The 22,347-nt window shown below is 44.8% G+C and overlaps 1 protein-coding gene across 1 annotated transcript in view; it reads right to left on the bottom strand.

Moving 5' to 3' along the window:
• Window positions 1-19,237, bottom strand: part of LOC147103293 (PR domain zinc finger protein 1-like) — a 165,457-nt gene extending 146,220 nt beyond the window's left edge. The window contains exons 1-2 of the mRNA XM_085962757.1: window positions 18,859-19,237; window positions 8,729-8,787 (exon numbers count right to left, since the gene is read on the bottom strand). The gene's annotated coding sequence lies outside the window, so the exon portion shown is untranslated. The remainder of the gene's footprint in view (window positions 1-8,728; window positions 8,788-18,858) is intronic.
• Window positions 19,238-22,347: the final 3,110 nt, after the last annotated feature.

Here is a 22,347-nt window from a genome sequence, read left to right as displayed (position 1 = left end):
CTACCCCTGGATCTTTGTATCTGTACCCCTGGATCTATGTATCTCTACCCCTGGATCTATGTATCTGTACCCCTGGATCTATGTATCTCTACCCCTGGATCTATGTATCTCTACCCCTGGATCTATGTATCTCTACCCCTGGAGCTATGTATCTCTACCCCTGGATCTATGTATCTCTACCCCTGGATCTATGTATCTGTACCCCTGGAGCTATGTATCTGTACCCCTGGATCTATGTATCTCTACCCCTGGATCTATGTATCTCTACCCCTGGAGCTATGTATCTGTACCCCTGGATCTATATATCTCTACCCCTGGATCTATGTATCTCTACCCCTGGAGCTATGTATCTGTACCTCTGGATCTATGTATCTCTACCCCTGGAGCTATGTATCTCTACCCCTGGAGCTATGTATCTCTACCCCTAGAGCTATGTATCTGTACCCCTGGATCTATGTATCTGTACCCCTGCATCTATCTATCTCTACCCCTGGATCTATGTATCTGTACCCCTGCAGCTATGTATCTCTACCCTTGGATCTATGTATCTCTACCCCTGGATCTATCTATCTCTACCCCTGGATCTATGTATCTCTACCCCTCGATCTATCTATCTCTACCCCTGGATCAATGTATCTCTACCCCTGGATCTATCTATCTCTACCCCTGGATCTATGTATCTGTACCCCTGGATCTATGTATCTCTACCCCTGGAGCTATGTATCTCTACCCCTGGATCTATGTATCTCTACCCCTGGGTCTATGTATCTGTACCCCTGGAGCTATGTATCTGTACCCCTGGATCTATGTATCTGTACCCCTGGAGCTATGTATCTCTACCCCTGGATCTATCTATCTCTACCCCGGGATCTATGTATCTCTACCCCTGGATCTATGTATCTCTACCCCTGGATCTATGTATCTGTACCCCTGGAGCTATGTATCTGTACCCCTGGAGCTATGTATCTCTACCCCTGGAGCTATGTATCTGTACCCCTGGAGCTATGTATCTGTACCCCTGGATCTATGTATCTGTATCCCTGGAGCTATGTATCTGTACCCCTGGATCTATGTATCTGTACCCCTGGATCTATGTATCTGTACCCCTGGAGCTATGTATCTCTACCCCTGGATCTATGTATCTCTACCCCTGGATCTATGTATCTCTACCCCTGGATCTATGTATCTCTACCCCTGGATCTATGTATCTCTACCCCTGGATCTATGTATCTCTACCCCTGGATCTATGTATCTCTACCCCTGGATCTATATATCTGTACCCCTGGATCTATGTATCTCTACCCCTGGATCTATGCATCTCTACCCCTGGATCTATGTATCTGTACCCCTGGAGCTATGTATCTCTACCCCTGGATCTATGTATCTCTACCCCTGGATCTATGTATCTCTACCCCTGGAGCTATGCATCTGTACCCCTGGAGCTATGTATCTGAACCCCTGGATCTATGTATCTCTACCCCTGGAGCTATGTATCTCTACCCCTGGATCTATGTATCTGTACCCCTGGATCTATCTATCTCTACCCCTGGATCTATCTATCTCTACCCCGGGATCTATGTATCGCTACCCCTGGATCTATGTATCTGTACCCCTGGAGCTATGTATCTGTACCCCTGGATCTATGTATCTGTACCCCTGGAGCTATGTATCTCTACCCCTGGATCTATCTATCTCTACCCCTGGATCTATCTATCTCTACCCCTGGATCTATGTATCTCTACCCCTGGATCTATGTATCTGTACCCCTGGATCTATGTATCTGTACCCCTGGAGCTATGTATCTCTACCCCTGGATCTATGTATCTCTACCCCTGGATCTATGTATCTCTACCCCTGGAGCTATGCATCTGTACCCTGGAGCTATGTATCTCTACCCCTGGAGCTATGTATCTCTACCCCTGGATCTATGTATCTCTACCCCTGGATCTATGTATCTCTACCCCTGGATCTATCTATCTCTACCCTGGATCTATCTATCTCGACCCCGGAATCTATGTATCGCTACCCCTGGATCTATGTATCTCTACCCCTGGATCTATGTATCTGTACCCCTGGAGCTATGTATCTGTACCCCTGGATCTATGTATCTGTACCCCTGGAGCTATGTATCTCTACCCCTGGATCTATCTATCTCTACCCCGGGATCTATGTATCTCTACCCTGGATCTATGTATCTCTACCCCTGGAGCTATGTATCTGTACCCCTGGAGCTATGTATCTGTACCCCTGGAGCTATGTATCTCTACCCCTGGATCTATGTATCTCTACCCCTGGATCTATGTATCTCTACCCCTGGATCTATGTATCTCTACCCCTGGATCTATGTATCTCTACCCCTGGAGCTATGTATCTCTACCCCTGGAGCTATGTATCTCTACCCCTGGAGCTATATATCTCTACCCCTGGATCTATGTATCTGTACCCCTGGAGCTATGTATCTGTACCCCTGGATCTATGTATCTCTACCCCTGGAGCTATGTATCTGTACCCCTGGAGCTATGTATCTGTACCCCTGGATCTATGTATCTCTACCCCTGGAGCTATGTATCTGTACCCCTGGATCTATGTATCTGTACCCCTGGATCTATGTATCTCTACCCCTGGAGCTATGTATCTGTACCCCTGGATCTATGTATCTGTACCCCTGGATCTATGTATCTGTACCCCTGGAGCTATGTATCTGTACCCCTGGATCTATGTATCTCTACCCCTGGATCTATGTATCTGTACCCCTGGATCTATGTATCTCTACCCTGGATCTATGTATCTCTACCCCTGGATCTATGTATCTCTACCCCTGGATCTATGTATCTCTACCCCTGGATCTATGTATCTGTACCCCTGGATCTATGTATCTCTACCCCTGGACCTATGTATCTGTACCCCTGGCGCTATGTATCTCTACCCCTGGATCTATGTATCTCTACCCTGGATCTATGTATCTCTACCCCTGGAGCTATGCATCTGTACCCCTGGAGCTATGTATCTGTACCCCTGGATCGATGTATCTCTACCCCTGGAGCTATGTATCTCTACCCCTGGATCTATGTATCTCTACCCCTGGATCTATGTATCTCTACCCCTGGATCTATGTATCTCTACCCCTGGATCTATCTATCTCTACCCCGGGATCTATGTATCGCTACCCCTGGATCTATGTATCTCTACCCCTGGATCTATGTATCTGTACCCCTGGAGCTATGTATCTCTACCCCTGGATCTATCTATCTCTACCCCGGGATCTATGTATCTGTACCCCTGGATCTATGTATCTGTACCCCTGGAGCTATGTATCTGTACCCCTGGATCTATGTATCTGTACCCCTGGAGCTATGTATCTCTACCCCTGGATCTATGTATCTCTACCCCTGGATCTATGTATCTCTACCCCTGGATCTATGTATCTCTACCCCTGGATCTATGTATCTCTACCCCTGGATCTATGTATCTGTACCCCTGGATCTATGTATCTCTACCCCTGGATCTATGTATCTGTACCCCTGGAGCTATGTATCTCTACCCCTGGATCTTTGTATCTCTACCCCTGGATCTATGTATCTGTACCCCTGGATCTATGTATCTCTACCCCTGGATCTATGTATCTCTACCCCTGGAGCTATGTATCTGTACCCCTGGATCTATATATCTCTACCCCTGGATCTATGTATCTCTACCCCGGGATCTTTGTATCTCTACCCCTGGAGCTATGTATCTGTACCTCTGGATCTATGTATCTCTACCCCTGGAGCTATGTATCTCTACCCCTGGAGCTATGTATCTCTACCCCTGGAGCTATGTATCTGTACCCCTGGATCTACGTATCTGTACCCCTGGATCGATGTATCTCTACCCCTGGATCTATTTATCTCTACCCCTGGATCTATGTATCTCTACCCCTGGATCTATGTATCTGTACCCCTGGATCTATGTATCTGTACCCCTGGATCTATGTATCTGTACCCCTGGATCTATGTATCTCTACCCCTGGATCTATGTATCTGTACCCCTGGAGCTATATATCTGTACCCCTGGATCTATGTATCTCTACCCCTGGATCTATGTATCTCTACCCCTGGAGCTATGTATCTGTACCCCTGGATCTATATTTCTCTACCCCTGGATCTATGTATCTCTACCCCGGGATCTATGTATCTCTACCCCTGGAGCTATGTATCTGTACCTCTGGATCTATGTATCTCTACCCCTGGAGCTATGTATCTCTACCCCTGGAGCTATGTATCTCTACCCCTGGAGCTATGTATCTGTACCCCTGGATCTATCTATCTCTACCCCTGGATCTATGTATCTGTACCCCTGGAGCTATGTATCTCTACCCTTGGATCTATGTATCTCTACCCCTGGATCTATCTATCTCTACCCCTGGATCTATGTATCTCTACCCCTCGATCTATCTATCTCTACCCCTGGATCTATGTATCTCTACCCCTGGATCTATCTATCTCTACCCCTGGATCTATGTATCTGTACCCCGGGATCTATGTATCTCTACCCCTGGAGCTATGTATCTCTACCCCTGGATCTATGTATCTCTACCCCTGGATCTATGTATCTGTACCCCTGGAGCTATGTATCTGTACCCCTGGATCTATGTATCTGTACCCCTGGAGCTATGTATCTCTACCCCTGGATCTATCTATCTCTACCCCGGGATCTATGTATCTCTACCCCTGGATCTATGTATCTCTACCCCTGGATCTATGTATCTGTACCCCTGGAGCTATGTATCTCTACCCCTGGAGCTATGTATCTGTACCCCTGGAGCTATGTATCTGTACCCCTGGATCTATGTATCTGTACCCCTGGATCTATGTATCTGTACCCCTGGATCTATGTATCTGTACCCCTGGAGCTATGTATCTCTACCCCTGGATCTATGTATCTCTACCCCTGGATCTATGTATCTCTACCCCTGGATCTATGTATCTCTACCCCTGCATCTATGTATCTCTACCCCTGCATCTATGTATCTCTACCCCTGGATCTATGTATCTGTACCCCTGGATCTATGTATCTCTACCCCTGGATCTATGTATCTCTACCCCTGGATCTATGTATCTGTACCCCCCTGGAGCTGTGTATCTCTACCCCTGGATCTATGTATCTCTACCCCTGGATCTATGTATCTCTACCCCTGGAGCTATGCATCTGTACCCCTGGAGCTATGTATCTGTACCCCTGGATCTATGTATCTCTACCCCTGGAGCTATGTATCTCTACCCCTGGATCTATGTATCTCTACCCCTGGATCTATGTATCTCTACCCCTGGATCTATCTATCTCTACCCCGGGATCTATGTATCGCTACCCCTGGATCTATGTATCTGTACCCCTGGAGCTATGTATCTGTACCCCTGGAGCTATGTATCTGTACCCCTGGAGCTATGTATCTGTACCCCTGGAGCTATGTATCTCTACCCCTGGATCTATGTATCTGTACCCCTGGATCTATGTATCTGTACCCCTGGAGCTATGTATCTGTACCCCTGGATCTATGTATCTGTACCCCTGGATCTATGTATCTGTACCCCTGGAGCTATGTATCTGTACCCCTGGATCTATGTATCTCTACCCCTGGATCTATGTATCTCTACCCCTGGATCTATGTATCTCTACCCCTGGATCTATGTATCTCTACCCCTGGATCTATGTATCTCTACCCCTGGATCTATGTATCTGTACCCCTGGATCTATGTATCTCTACCCCAGGATCTATGTATCTGTACCCCTGGATCTATGTATCTCTACCCCTGGATCTATGTATCTGTACCCCTGGAGCTATGTATCTCTCCCCCTGGATCTATGTATCTCTACCCCTGGATCTATGTATCTCTACCCCTGGAGCTATGTATCTCTACCCCTGGATCTATGTATCTCTACCCCTGGATCTATGTATCTCTACCCCTGGAGCTATGTATCTGTACCCCTGGATCTATATATCTGTACCCCTGGATCTATGTATCTCTACCCCGGGATCTATGTATCTCTACCCCTGGAGCTATGTATCTGTACCTCTGGATCTATGTATCTCTACCCCTGGAGCTATGTATCTCTACCCCTGGAGCTATGTATCTCTACCCCTGGAGCTATGTATCTCTACCCCTGGATCTATGTATCTGTACCCCTGGATCTATCTCTCTCTACCCCTGGATCTATGTATCTGTACCCCTGGTGCTATGTATCTCTACCCTTGGATCTATGTATCTCTACCCCTGGATCTATCTATCTCTACCCCTGGATCTATGTATCTCTACCCCTCGATCTATCTATCTCTACCCCTGGATCTATGTATCTCTACCCCTGGATCTATCTATCTCTACCCCTGGATCTATGTATCTGTACCCCTGGATCTATGTATCTCTACCCCTGGAGCTATGTATCTCTACCCCTGGAGCTATGTATCTCTACCCCTGGATCTATGTATCTGTACCCCTGGATCTATGTATCTGTACCCCTGGATCTATGTATCTCTACCCCTGGAGCTATGTATCTGTACCTCTGGATCTATGTATCTCTACCCCTGGATCTATGTATCTCTACCCCTGGATCTATGTATCTGTACCCCTGGATCTATGTATCTCTACCCCTGGAGCTATGTATCTCTACCCCTGGAGCTATGTATCTCTACCCCTGGAGCTATGTATCTCTACCCCTGGTGCTATGTATCTCTACCCCTGGAGCTATGTATCTGTACCCCTGGATCTATGTATCTGTACCTCTGGATCTATGTATCTCTACCCCTGGATCTATGTATCTGTACCCCTGGATCTATGTATCTGTACCCCTGGATCTATGTATCTGTACCTCTGGATCTATGTATCTCTACCCCTGGATCTATGTATCTGTACCCCTGGATCGATGTATCTGTACCCCTGGATCTATATATCTGTACCTCTGGATCTATGTATCTGTACCTCTGGATCTATGTATCTGTACCTCTGGATCTATGTATCTCTACCCCTGGATCTATGTATCTGTACCCCTGTGTCTATAGTGGGGGTCAGCGGGGTTATCTTCAAATATGCATGCGAGTTCGTCGCTCATCCTGTCTCCGCACCCACCCCCCACCCCACCGCCCAACTCAGCACAAATCCTGGCCCAAGTTAAATCAAGCGCCATGCCAACATTTAAGAATAGGTTAGGTTGTTGGTTGAAAGATGAAGGAATGAAGGGATCCAAAAACAAAGCGAGCACATGGGATTAGGATACTGCCCGTGTAGAGGATAAACAAGGCAAAACGGCCTGTTTCCGTGTTGTAATTTCTATGGAATTTTCACTCCTGCAATCCCCAGCAGTTTGCATTGTCCCCACATTTAATATTAATAAACGTCAATATCATTTCTTTTGCGCTTTTGTCCAAATTATAGATATATAAACTGGAAAAGAGAGATCCCAACACAGATCCATGTGGCACAAAGCTATCCACGTCCGTCCAATCTGAGAAATATCCAATTACACTCCTCTGTGCTTTCTGTCCCCTTGCCGTCCTTTATTTAGGAAGCTAAACACCATCCAACATTCCCACTCCACATCCCTGTGCTTAACTCTGTATCTAACCCGTGCTGTACCTGCCCTGGGAGTGTTTGATGGGACAGTGTAGAGGGAGCTTTACTCTGTATCTAACCCGTGCTGTACCTGCCCCGGGAGTGTTTGATGGGACAGTGTAGAGGGAGCTTTACTCTGTATTTAACCCGTGCTGTACCTGCCCCGGGAGTGTTTGATGGGACAGTGTAAAGGGAGCTTTACTCTGTATCTAACCCATGCTGTACCTGCCCTGGGAGTGTTCTCTCCACGGATGTTTCCTGACCTGCTGAGTTTTTCCAGCATTTTCTGTTGTTATTTCGGATTTCCAACATCTGCAGTATTTTGCTATCGTACTAGTGTTTGATGGGACAGTGTAGAGGGAGCTTTACTCTGTATCTAACCCGTGCTGTACCTGCCCTGGGAGTGTTTGATGGGACAGTGTAGAGGGAGCTTTACTCTGTATCTAACCTGTGCTGTACCTGCCCTGGGAGTGTTTGATGGGACAGTGTAGAGGGAGCTTTACTCTGTATCTAACCCATGCTGTACCTGCCCTGGGAGTGTTTGATGGGACAGTGTAGAGGGAGCTTTACTCTGTATCTAACCTGTGCTGTACCTGCCCTGGGAGTGTTTGATGGGACAGTGTAGAGGGAGCTTTACTCTGTATCTAACCCATGCTGTACCTGCCCTGGGAGTGTTTGATGGAAATTGGAGCCCAAAGTGTAACGTATTCCATTCCCCTACACTGATGTACCTCACATTGCTAAACATAAAAATTCCTCTAAATTATAACAAAACCAACTCCACCATTGCCAGTCTTCCTGGGCATTTTAAAATATTGGATCAACTTTATACCGGATAGGAGTAATTTTATGAGCTCACACTCCTGGCACCTCGCCATACCCACTGGAGTTTATAGTAATTCCAGCTCACAGTCTACTTCCCGCTATGGGGTGGAGCTCCATGCCAGGGTGCAAGCTCATTAAATTACCCTTTTAGTCTTTGTCACTGCTCTGGCATGGTAAGAATCTTGTTACTAAGTTCAAGGAATGTTGCTCTTTAAAGTAGAAATACCTGCTGCACCATCGGCATGCTGGAAGACTGTGCTAATGGCCTCAATTAATGCAGTAGATTTCTTAATCAAAGCTCTCTGCTCCATTTTACTTACCAATCGGCGTTCCTGCTCCTCTGCTCCTCTCTCGGAGTCTCGTATTTTCAGTCTCCTGCCTTAGGAATATTAAGAAATAATATTAATTGCAACCCACAAGCAGCGATTCTGTTCTTGAACTTTCTAAACACGACTCTTGGTGACCGCGTTGATTAGGCCGCAGTTAGAATAATGTGACAAGTTTTAGGCACCTTACTTTAGGAAGGATGTCAAGGCCATGGAGAGGGTACAGCAGAGATTCACTGAGATGATTAGCAGGAAGGAGAGGCTTCAGTCACGAGGACAGGCGAGAGAAACAGGGCGGGGATCATTTTAAAACTGGGCGACAGCGAGTCGGCAGCCCGTTTTACCCCTCGCCCCATTTTCTATCCCATTGTGGAAATGATGGGCCGCCGATCATCCTTTTTTTGCCACGCGATTAAAGTTAAAATTCCACCCTAGGACTCTGTCCACGACAACAACAAAAAGTTAGGAGGAGATCAGATTGAGGTTTTGGTCGGTTTAATAGGAAAAGAAATTAGTGTCACTGGTTGGTGAGTCGGTAACTAGAGGTCATAAATTTAAGATCAGCAGCAAAAGAACGTAGGGAGAGGATGGGGAATTCTTTTTTTTTTTACTCAGAGGGTGTTAGCATGTGGGAAGCTCTACCAGAAACAATGGTGGGAGCAGAATTCGTGAGAACTTTTAAAAGGGAAGTGATATTTGAAAGGGAATTATTTGAAAAGGTGTAGGGAAAGGGCAGGGGAATGGAATTAAGTGGAGAACTCTTTCAGAGTGCCAGCACAGGGGTGGGTGAGCTATCGGAGTAAAGGCCAGAAGAATGGATAGCTTTCAGAGAAGTTGTGATGAGCCAAATGGCCTCCTTCTGTGCTGTAAAATTCTATGATCCTATGGTGGTAAAATTCATCTTGGGCGCGAGCACAAAACAAGCGATTGCGAATTGGCCGTCCGTTTCACACACCGCACGATTTTATTTTCCGTTGTCTCCTATTTTTTGTTTGATCGATATGACGGGCACTGTCTTGTTGAATCTAAGGTTCTCGAATGATGCACTTGGATCAATGTTGTATTGCGGATGATGCTGGTGTGTATGGTGGCAAGAGACTAATCGAAAGAATCTTCAATGCCAATCTCATCCATCCAAACAAAATCTGAATAAGGAGGCGACAATCCGGCCCAATCGAGAGGAATTTGGGGGGCTCGGTATATCACCTTCATTGGGGCCCAGCCCCAGAGGCCAAGTTTTGTTGACAATCAATTCAACTTCAAAATCTGCTGTAGATTATAATTAATAGCAAAACACTGTGGATGCTGGAAATCTGAAATAACAACAGAAAATGCTGGAAGCACTCAGCAGGCCAGGCAGCATCCGTGGAGAGAGAAACAGAGTTAACGTTTCAGGTCTGGGACCCTTCATCAGAACTGGAAAAAGCTGGAAATGTAACAGATATTAAGCAGGTGCAGAGGCTGGGAAAGTGGGAGGGGAGGGGGGCAGGAGAGATTAAATGTTGCAAATGGGGATGGCAGAATCATAAACAGCCTGAAAAATGGGGGCAGGGGTTATGGTCTGAAATTGTTGAATTCAATGTTGAGTCCATAAGGCTGTAAAGTGCCTGATCGAAAGATGAGGTGCTGTTCCTCGAGCACCTGCTTCAAATCTGTTACATCTCTAGCCTTTTCCAGTTCTGATGAAGGGTTCCCGACCTGAAACGGTAACTCTGTTTTCTCTCTCCATGGATGCTGCCTGGCCTGTTGAGTGCTTCCAGCATTTTCTGTAGATTATAATCAAATGGAATCTAGGAAACGAGTATTTGTAATTTTTGTCATTTAATAAATTATGTTTTTTTATTATCAGCCATGTTTCAGTGGGTAGCACTCTTGCCTCAGAGTCAGTAGGTTCAAGTCCCACTCCAGAGACTCAAGCACATAATTCAGGCTGACACCACCAGTGCAGTACTGAGGGAGTGCTGCACTGTCGGAGGTGCCCTCTTTCAGATGAGACATTAAACCGAAGTCCCTTCTGCCCTCTCAGGTGAACGTAAAAGATCCCATGGCACTATTTTTGAAGAAGAGCAGGGGAGTTCTCCCCAGTGTCCTGGCCAATATTTATCCCTCAACCAACATCATTAAAAACAGATTATCTGCTCTTTATCAAATTGCTGTTTGTGGGACCTTGCTGTGTGCAAATTGGCTGCTGCGTTTCCTACATCACAACAGTGACTACACTTCAAAAGGACTTTTTTTTGCTGTAAAGCACTTTGAGATGTCCTGAGGTTGTGAAAGATGCAAGTTCTTTTTTTTTCTTTCTTTGACATCCTCCAAAATCAGAGCTGCTTGCTGCCAGTGAGCAGGCAGTAATCTAAGGGAGCACCTACACATCATTGAACCTGCTCTCAAAAACCACATCTCCTGATAACATTTGTAAAAACAGCAATTGCTTATTAAAATACTGGACAGGTACAGTTCTTATTTTTAACAGATACAGTTGCTGTTTTACTCCGGACTGCCAATAGTTAATGAGCAAATGGGCCAATCATACTGCAGCGCAATTTTCCTGTTGCATCAATTCACCAAGCACTGTATAACTGAGGTCACCAACCTGAGGCTGATTCGAAGTTTACTGAGGTGAGAGACTATCTCGAGGAACTGGAACTTCACACCAGCCACAGTATAACCAACCACTTGTTTAAACTTCAACTAAATAACCATCACTGGACGGATTATAATTTTTTTAAATTTGCATTTTAAAATCTGCCCAATATTGGTCCTTTATTATTACAAAGTTACAAAATATTACAAATATTTCCAGAACAGAAACAGGTCAATCAGTCCATCCCTGTGTTTATGCTCCACACGAGCCTCCTCCCCACCCTTCATCATCTAACCGCATCAACGTATCCTTCTATTCCTTTCTCCCTCATGTGTTTATTTAGATTCCCCTTAAATGTATCTATTCTATTCACCTCAACCAAACTTTGTGGTAGCGAGTTCCACATTCTCACCACGCTCTGTGTGAAGAAGTCCTGAATTCTCTACTGGATTTATTAGTGATTATCTTATATTTATGGCCCCTAGTTCTGATCTCACCCACAAGTGGAAACATCTTCTCTACGTCTACCCATCAAACCCTTTCATAATCTTTAAAGACCTCTATCAGGTCACCCCTCAGTCTTCTCTTTTCTAGAGAAATGATCAACACATATTCTGATGACATAATTACTGTAACAGGTCTTAACTCCACTCTCTTGCTGTGTAGGGCTATGGTTTATCTTTCGATGATCTTAAATGGACCGCAGTTAGGGTGTTGTTTGCAGTTTTAGACATCCGATTATAGGAAGAATATCCAAGCAATGGAACAGGTGCAGTGTAGATTCACTGGAAGTTACTTGGGAAGAGAAACTTTATAAGTTAAGGCTCTTTTCACAAGATCTGAGAAGGTTAAGGGAGGACCTGATAGAGGTCCTCAGGTTGTGATAGGGTAAATAGTGATAGATTGCTTCCAGCAGTTGGTGTGACAGTACCAAGAGGGCAAAAATCACAAAAAGGAATGAAACAGGTTAGAAGAGATTTATTTAACACAGAGGGTGGCTAGAATGTGAAATTCTCTGTCATAAACTGTTGTTGAAGCTATAAAGAGTCGATAAATTATTTACAAAGGGGATCAGATTGCTGCTTGAAAAATAGGAATGTTGAAGGTATGGGGAGTGAGCGGGAGAGTGGGATTAGACTCGTGGAATTTTGGGGAGTGAGCGGGAGAGTGGGATTAGACTTGTGGAATTTTGGGGAGTGAGCGGGAGAGCGGGATTAGACTCATGGAATTTTGGGGAGTGAGCAGGAGACTCATAGAATCGTTACAGCACTGAAGGAGGCCATTTGGCCCATCGAGCCCATGCCAGCTCTCTGCAAGAGCACCTCAGCTAGTCCCACTCCCCCGCCCCCTTCCCGTAGCCCTGCAAATTTTTTTCCTTCAGGTACTTACCAATTCCCTTTTGAAAGCCACGAATGAGTCTGCCTCCACTACCCTTTCAGGCAGTGCATTCCAGATCCTAACCACTCGCTTTCCTCATGTCGCCTTAGGTTCTTCTGCCAATCACCTTCAATCTGTGTCCTCTGGTTCGCGACCCTTCTGCCAATGGGAACAGTTTCAATTTTGAACACCTCTATCAAATCTCCTCTCAACCTTTTCTGCTCTAAGGAGAACAACCCCAGCTTCTCCAGTCTATCCACGTAACTGAAGTCCCTCATCCCTGGAACCATTCTTGTAAATCTTTTCTGCACCCTCTATAAGGCCTTCACATCCTTCCTAAAGTGCGGTGCCCAGAATTGGACAAATACTCCAGTTGAGGCCGAACCAGTGTTTTATAAAGGATCATCATAACTTCCTTGCTTTTGTACTCTATACCTCTATTTATAAAGCCTAGGATCCCGTATGCATTTTAACGGCTTTCGCATCCTGCCCTGCCACCTTCAACAATTTGTGCACATATACCTCCAGGTCTCTCTGTTCCTGCACCCCCTTTAGAATTGTACCCTTTAGTTTATATTGCCTCTCCTCGTTCTTCCTACCAAAATGTATCAATTCACACTTTTCTGTGTTAAATTTCATCTGCCACGTGTCCTCCCATTCCACCAGCTTGTCTATGTCTTCTTAAGGTCTATCACTGTCCTCCTCACTGTTCACTATACTTCCAAGTTTTGTGTCATCTGCAAATTTTGAAATTGTGCCCTGTACACCCAAGTCCAAGTCATTAATATATATCAATAAAAGCAGTGGTCCTAGTACTGACCCCTGGGGAACACCACTGTATGCCTTCCTCCAGTCCAAAAAACAACCGTTCTGTTTCCTGTCACTTACCCAATTTCGTATCCATGCTGCCACTGTCCCTTTTATTCCACAGGCTTCAATTTTGCTGGCAAGCCTACTATCTGGCACTTTATCAAACGCCTTTTGGAAGTCCATGTACACCACATCACCCTCATCAACCCCCTCTGTTATTTCATCAAAAAACTCAATCAAGTTCGTTAAACACGATTTGCCTTTAACAAATCCGTGCTGGCTTTCCTTAAGTAATCCATACTTGTCCAAGTGACTGTTAATTTTGTCCCAGATTATCGTTTCTAAAAGCTTCCTCACTACCAAGGTTAAACTGACTGGCCTGTAGTTGCTGGGACAGAAAACAGAGTAGGGATAAATGGATCTTTTTCAGGTTGGCAGGCTGTAACTAGTGGGGTGCTGCAAGGATCAGTTTTGGGGCCTCAGCTATTTACAATCTATACTAATGACCTAGATGACGGGACCGAGTGTAATGTATCCAAGTTTGCTGATGATACAAAGCTAGGTGGGGCAGTAAGCTGTGAGGAGAATATAAAGAGTCTGCAAAGGGATATAGATAGACTAAGTGAGTGGGCAGCAAGGTGGCAGATGGTGTATAATGTGGGGAAATGTGAGGTTATTCACTTTGGTAGGAAGAATAGAAAAACAGAATTATTTTTTAAATGGTGAGAAACTTTCAAATGTTGGTGTTGAGAGAGATTTGGGTGTCCACGTGCACGAAACACAGAAAGCTAGCATATAGGTACAGCAAGCAATAAGGAAGGCAAATGGCATGTTGGCCTTTATTGCAAGGGGTTGGAGTATAAGAGTAATGAAGTCTTGCTACAATTGTACAGGGCCTTGGTGAGACCACACCTGGAGTACTGTGCACAGTTTTGGTCTCCTTACCTAAGGAAGGATATACTTGCCTTGGAGGCGGTGCAACAAAGGTTCACTAGATTGATTCCTGGGATGAGAGGGCTGTCCTATGATGAGAGATTGTGTAGAATGGGCCGATACTCTCTGGAGTTTAGAAGAATGAGAGGTGATCTCATTGAAACATACAAGATTCTGAAGGGGATTGACAGGGTAGATGCTGAGAGGTTGTTTCCCCTGGCTGGTGTGTCTAGAACTAGGGGGCATAGTCTCAGGATAAGGGGTCGGCCATTTAAGACTGAGATGAGGAGAAATTTCTTCACTCAGAGGGTTGTGAATCTTTGGAATTATCTGCCCCAGAGGGCTGTGAATGCTGAGTCGTTGAGTATATTCAAGGCTGAGATAGATAGATTTTTGGACTCTAGGGGAATCAAGGGATATGGAGATCGGGCGGGAAAGTGGAGTTGAGGTCGATGATCAGCCATGATCTTATTGAATGGTGGAGCAGGCTCGAGGGGCCATATGGTCTACTCCTGCTCTTATTTCTTATGTTCTTATCCTTACACCCTTTTTTGAACAAGGGTGTAACATTTGTAATTCTCCAGTCCTCTGACACCACCCCCATATCTAAGGAGGATTGAAAAATTATGGCCAGTACCTCTGTAATTTCCACCTTTACTTCCCCCAGCATCCTAGCATGCATCCCATCCAGTCCTGCTGACTTATCTACTTTAAGTACAGCCAGACTTTCTAGTACCTCCTCTATCAATTTTTAGCCCACCCAGTATCTCAACTACCTCCTCTTTCTTTATGACTTTGGAAGCATCTTCTTCCTTGGTAAAGACTGATGCAAAGTACTCATTTAGTACCTCAGCCATGCCCTCTGCATCCAAGGTCTCCTTCTTGGTCCCTAAGTGACCCCACCCCTCCTCTTACTACCCATTAATTATTTATATGCCTATAGAAGACTTTTGGATTCCCTTTTATGATAGCTGCCAGTCTAATCTCATACTTTCTCTTTTCCCCTCTTACTTCCTTTTTCACTTCCCCTCTGAACTTTCTATATTCAGCCTGGTTCTCACTTGTATTCTCAACCTGACATCTGTCATATGCCCCCTTTTTCTGCTTCATCTTACTCGCTACCTCTTTCGTCATCCATGGAACTCTGGCTTTGGTTGCCCTACCGTTCCCCCGCGTGGGAATGTACCTCGACTGTACCCGAACCATCTCCTCTTTAAAGGCAGCCCATTGTTCGATTGCAGTTTTGCCTGCCAATCTTTGATTCCAATTTACCCAGGCCAGATCCGTGCACAACCCACTGAAATTGGCCCTCCTCCAATTATGTATTTTTACTCTAGATTGCTCCTTGTCCTTTTCCATAGCTAATCTAAATCTTATGATACCATACTCAGTGGGATATTAAAGGCTATGGGGAGTGAGGAGAGTGGGATTAGACAGGGTGGTTCATGTGGAGAAAAATACCAGCACAGACTTGATGGGCTCAATGGCCTGTTGATGTGCTGGAACATTCTAAGATTCTGAACCTGGAAATTCTATTGTACACAATGTATACTGGTACTAAAATCCCCAGCCAGAATTTAAACTGGTCACCCAATCCATTTATTTTGATGTTTCTGTTAAAATAGCAGTTAGGGGAATTCAGTACGCCCAGCCATACACCCAGAAGTCTAATTTCTAAACGACAGTATTTGCATTGAAACATTTTTTAACTTTTCAATTTCTCATGTTAGTTAATCCAAGAATGGATCAAAGAAAGTGGGAATGTTAATCTCAGATGGCAGGTGAGGTACACAAACAGAGCACCAATGTATTCCGGATTATAGTCTCCTATTCTACAATAGAGACCAGACTATAGTCTTCTACTCAAATGAGACATTAAACTGAGGTCCTGTCTGCCCTAATAAACAGTTTATCTGGTCATTTGTCACATTGCTGTTTGTGGGAGTTTGCTGTGCGCAAATTGGCTGCTGCGTTTTTTCCCTATAAGAGTAACTAAACTTCAAAAGTACTTAATTAGTCGAGAAGCACTTTGGTACATCCTGAGCTCATTAAAGGTGCAATAGAAAAGCTAATGTTTTCTTTCTTTACTCCAGATTATAGTCTCCTGCTCAAACTCATCCTTTCCCAGGATCACAAAACCACAAAACTATTTACCTGCTTTAATTGTAACTTGCTTTAACAAGTCTACTGATTTTTAAGTGAGGCGACACTTAGTTCCCATTTGCTGCTTTATCCAATCTTGCCTATGACTCTTTTCACTCTTAGTGTCCTGCACTATGGGCCTGGGCTCTTCACTTAGGTTTCTGAAATTAAAACATTGTAAATGATGCAGTCTGCACAGGGTTTAATACTGATGTTGTAACTGAAATTCACAGCCCCATCTGTATCAGCTATAAAGGACAGACTTGTGTTTATAAAGCACCGGATCACGTCTCTCAAAAACATCTCAAAAAGTTTCACACACAAAAAATTACTTTGAACTGCAGTGGCCGGTATCTAGGCAAATCAGGAGCCGTTTTGCACACAGCAACATCCCACAAACAGGTGGCCTGGGAGTCCGTGCTCCATGTTTATATGGATTGTGAGAGGTTGCAGCCCCTAGGCAGCGGGCGGTCGTTCGGCCTGACTGCCTGCCTCTCTTCCACAGCCACGTTCGCACCCGGGTGGCCCTGGAGATGGAGCACGCGGTGTCCACCAGCACGCTCGAGGCCTTCTGTGACCAGTGGGCACCGCAGGGACTGGAGTGCATCATCACCCCCGGCAACCAAATTGTCATTTAATTTGTTAAGTTTCATTTGATTTTTGTTAAGTTACAGTGTTAGTTTATTGATCACACCAAAAGAGCAACATCCCACAAAGAGCAATATGATGAGTGATCAATTGATCTGTGTTGGTCGAGGGAGGAATGTGTGCCAGGACAATGCAAGAGCTTGTTACTCTCCTTCAAATAGAGCCACAGGATCTTTAATATCGACCTGAACCATTGGAACAGGCAGGCTTGGTTTAACATCTCATCAAAGGACAGCACCGCCAACATTATGAGGTAAAGTGTGTTTTATAGCAAAACACAGCTTTGCTCACAGTAAGTTAGAGGACGTGCGAGTCGGTCGGAAGGTGGATCAGTAAGTGAAATTTTCTCGAAGGAAAGAGATTTAAGGTTGGAGATATTCATTGTATAAATAAATAGAAATACTTAATACATCTGCTATTTCAAAGTCTTGTTGTAAAGTTGTCATTGTTTGGCACCATTTTTAAGCAATTACAAGCAATTTTTCCCTCACCAACAGTAGTTAACCTCAAGATGTGGCTATTCACAAGTTGACATTGTGCTCTGAAAGGAACAGGGGCATGTGAAAGAAATCAGCAGCTTTAACAGCAGCAACATACATTGTACATTACACTCCCATCCTGATTAACACAAAACACCATCTACCATGAACCATGTGACAGATCATCTACCATTTCACAGAAGAAAACAACTGGGAAGAGGGTGTCTGCAATTATTCTTAATGTTTAACAGAAGGCACAGGGTGACTTATGACGGAAACCAAAATCACAGTGGTGTAATCATATCGCAATATCTTTAAACAGGTGAATGACTAAATCTGAATGAGATGGCGCACTCACCACCACGGGCTGCGTGGCTGGAGATAATTTAAATGAAAAGTCAGGTTGCTGGGAAGGATAAGAACGATCAAAAAAAAATTCCCCAAAACGTTCAAATGACAGTGTATGAGGTTAGAGAAACCCTTCACCACACTCCCCGCTCTGCGGGAGATCTTTCCTGAATCATTAACCCCGCCCCCGTCACTGAAGGATTTGCTGAACTGCCAGTATTTTCTGTATTTAATCTCAGCTTTCCAGTGTTGGGGAATTTTCCTTTTTAAGTTTTCAATCATTTCTAAACAGCTGGCCTTTTTAAAAAATGAAAACCCTAGTTATTCTCTCATTTCCGTTAAGTTTCGCGACGGTGCCGGTAACGCTGGCTGCTGGGTCGGCGGGCGGAGGGACACCGCGGCAACCGAAAAGATGTTTTTTTTTAAAGAAGTGTTTCCTACTATTAAAACAGAGAATTAGCAAATCAGGTTCCCACTAATAATAGAACTCAAAATACGGGGAACTATGGCTTGTGTCTCAATTAGGAAAAATAATATATTTTAAAAACATCAGATCCAGACAATTACTACACATTAAAAGATATTTACATACAAAACAACAGGTCACTTAAAGGAAGATTATCAATCTGCGACATTCATTGACCCAGATTAAACTTTTTAGCGACACGTGTTGGAATTGTGCTTAAAAATTTAGGATTTAAATTATAATCCATTCATTTAAGTATATATTTTTTTTAATTGCATCTTATGGTCTATTTACAGAATTGCTAAAATTGGGGATAAAAAGGTAATTTTAAACGTACCTCAAGTTTCGGGCTGGATGCGGGGCTTCCTGGACAGGAGCTCAGAGTGTGTGTATGTTGACTGCCTTTAAATTCTAACAGGCATGTAAAGGAGTCTAAATACAAACAGGCCAGGCAGCCGTGGGTGGGTAAATAATAAAGCGCAGTTAGAAACCTGTTTTCGTTTCGTCAGATCTCCCAAAACAAAAGGAGCGTGGTGTGTTTAGATTGTAAGGGAGAACCCTCGCTCCTCCTGACTGCCTCAGCGGCAGTGACTCAGGCGCAAGTCCAGCCCAATTTCAGGTATCTTGGTCAAGGTGGCGCAACGCCCTCAGCACGAAACTGGCCAAACCCTGGGGCAAAATCCCGGCACAGCCACTCTCCCCAGCTATCTGATTGCAGTTAGTTTCAATTTGCACATTGAACAGACTGGGGCGCTTTCCTTCTCGGTGATATTCCAAATCATGAAGGGTTTTGATGGAGTAAGAAGAAACTCTTCCCAGTGGCAGAAGGGTCAGTAACCAGAGGATATATATTTAAGGTGATTGGCAAAAGAACCAGAGGCAACATGGAAAACATTTTTTTTTTACACAGCGAGTTGTTATGATCTGGAATGTGCTGCCTGAAAGGGCGGTGGAAGCAGATTCAATAATAGCTTTCAAAGAAAATTGGATAAATACTTGAAGGAAAAAAAATTACAGGGCTTATGAGAAAAGAGTGGGGGAGGGGGACTAATTGAATCGCTCCACTGAAGAGCCGGCACAGGCACAATGGGCTGAATGGCCTCCTTCTGTGCTGTATCATTCTATGATTCTATGAAAAGAGAAGGCTGAGAGGTGACCTTATAGAGGTCTTTAAAATTATGAAGGGATGCGATAGGGTGGCTGTAGAGAAGATGTTTCCACTTGTGGGGAGTCCAAATCTAGGGGCCATAACTATAAGATAGTCACAACAAGGAATTCAGGAAAAACTTCTATACTAAGAGAGTGGTGAGAATGTGGACATTTTTACCACAGGGAGTTGTTGAGGTGAATAGCATAGGTGCATTTAAGGGGAAGCTAGATAAGCACATGAAGCAGAAAGGAATAGATGGATATGGTGACAGGAGCCTCTTTATCTCACCCTGTGGAACATAAACACCAGCATAGGCCAGTTGGGCTGAATGGCCTGTTTCGGTGCTGTTAATTCTATGTAAAAGATAGTTTCAGCAGGACCCAGAATATGCATCCCAGGCATGTCACTGCAGGAATATTTTTTGGGCATCTCTGCACACGTATGTTTACAGCCATTCCCATCCAAACCCGTGGCTGAGCCCAGTCATTACAGGTTTCAGTCATGAGCTGAATTGAAAATGGCTGGTTGTAGCACCTCTGCCTGGCTCTGCCCTTTGGGTCAGGGAGATGTGGGTACAAACCCCCACCAACCACCACTTGAGTTCATAATCCAGCGCACCAGTCCAGCTTAGTGTCGCCAACTCTGGTTGGATGTATAGCTGGAGGTTTCATCACATGACCTTCAGCCTCCAACCACCCCTCCGCCACGCTCCCACTATTGGTCACCCGACTGCCACCCTCACAGTGCCCTGCCTTCCCATGGCCAATTGGAAAGGGAACAGACTCTTCGATACCTGATTGGATGCTTCCTGACTGTCAGTCAAACGGCCTTTACCCCCTCCATCTCTGATATTTTTATAACGAGTAAACAAAAGTTTTCAAAGAAAATGAAATCACAACACTACCTTCTGAAGGTTAATCAGGGATAGGCAATAAATGCCAACCATGCCAGCAACACCTGCTTCAATTATTTTAACACTTCTGAGATGTTTCTCCAGGGTTGCTTGCAGCAGTGTACAGGAAAAGAAAAACAGAAAGACTTGCATTTCTATAGCACCTTTCACAACCTCAGGATGTCCTAAAGTGCTTTACAGCCAATGAACTACTTTTTTGAAGTGTAGTCACTATTGTTGTGTAGGAAATGTAGCAGCCAATTTGTGCACAGCAAGTTCCCGCAAACAGCAATGTTATAATGGCCAAATAATTTGTTTTAGTGATATGGGTTGAGGGATAAATATTGGCCAGGGCACCGGGGAGAACTTCCCTGCTCTTCTTCAATATAGTGCCATGCAATGTTCCCCGTTACTATTTTTGGCGCCACGTGGCCCCTTTAAGTTGCTGCGTGGGCCAGTTAAAATACCACGCATGCACGTTTTTGCATTGTAAAGTCGGCTGCACGGGCTCCCTGGAGCACTACGCGGCTGGGCAGCGTAACAAGAACATTGCTGCTTTGGGATCTTTTACATCCACCTGAGGGCATCTGGTTTAGCATCTCATCTGAAAGATGGCACCTTTGACAGTGCAGCGCTCCCTCAGTACCACACTGGGAGTGTCAAGCTAGATTATGTGCTGAAGTATCTGGAGTGAGGCTTGCACTGACTCAAGAGGGAGATTAATCTTTAATTCCTGGAGACTCCAGGACAATCCAGAAAAGTAGATCACCTTACTGGGGGTTGGAGATGCTGCCCTGCAGGGGAGAGGTTTGATGAAGAGATGGGGAATTCTAGAGTCCTGGCTAAAAGTCCTCCTTTCAGCCAACACCATTAAAACAGCTTAACTGGTTAGTCATCTTACTGCTGCTTGTGGGTGTGTTTGTACTCCAAGTTTAGTACCTGTATCACTGAGCCAACAGTAACCTCGCAGACCAGTTCCAATCCAGGGCCTGATCTGACTCTGGAAAGAGAATCGTTGAGGGTTCACAGGGCTATCTCAAGCTAATTCCATTTGACATGGATTGAGTGTAAATCCAAACTCCTCGGGATGGGATGGTGTCTGTCAATTGAAATATTTGGAGAGTGGGGATTATCCCCTGCCCCCTTCCATGCTCACTAAACATTTAGATTTTAACTGTTGGCACCACGCATGCTCAGAACTCTCCCCTGGGTAGGACAATTGGAGTTCCAGATGCGCAGTGTGTCTGCCTAAGAAGAAGAGTGTACAAGGTCCTACCTAGTTTGGACCCATACAGCAGCTATCTGTACCAGACAGCAGGATTGTGCTGTGCGCATAAATGTTTCTCCATACATAACAACGGTAATGGCACTTCAAAGACATTCATTGTGTGTGAAGCCCTTTGAGATGTTTCTCTGAGACTCAATTAAGTGCTATATAAAGGCAAATTTCTTTCACAAACACTGGCTTGTAGCAATCTTATCCCAATGTAATAAAACTCAGTTTCAATATAGCGAGTCAAAAAAATAATTGGGTCTCTATTGTGAAAACATAAATTCAACATCTGCCCGCTCCATCACTGGCGTACCATGGCTGCAGTGTGTACCATCTATAGGATGCACTGCAGCAACTCGCCAAGGTTACTGGAACAGCACCAGACAGACTCAGAAACTGCACCACCTTGAAGGACAAAAGGATCAACGCCATGAGAACACCATCACCTCCAAGTCACACACCATCCTAACTTGGACATGTACCAGCCATTCTTTCATTGTCGCTGGGTCAA

This window comes from Somniosus microcephalus, chromosome 20, assembly GCF_052327205.1.
Source record: "Somniosus microcephalus isolate GS21.2 chromosome 20, FLI_Smic_1.0, whole genome shotgun sequence".
NCBI lineage: Eukaryota > Metazoa > Chordata > Chondrichthyes > Squaliformes > Somniosidae > Somniosus > Somniosus microcephalus.
Note: the sequence above shows the minus strand (reverse complement) of the source record. Positions and strands in the feature narration are given on the sequence as shown.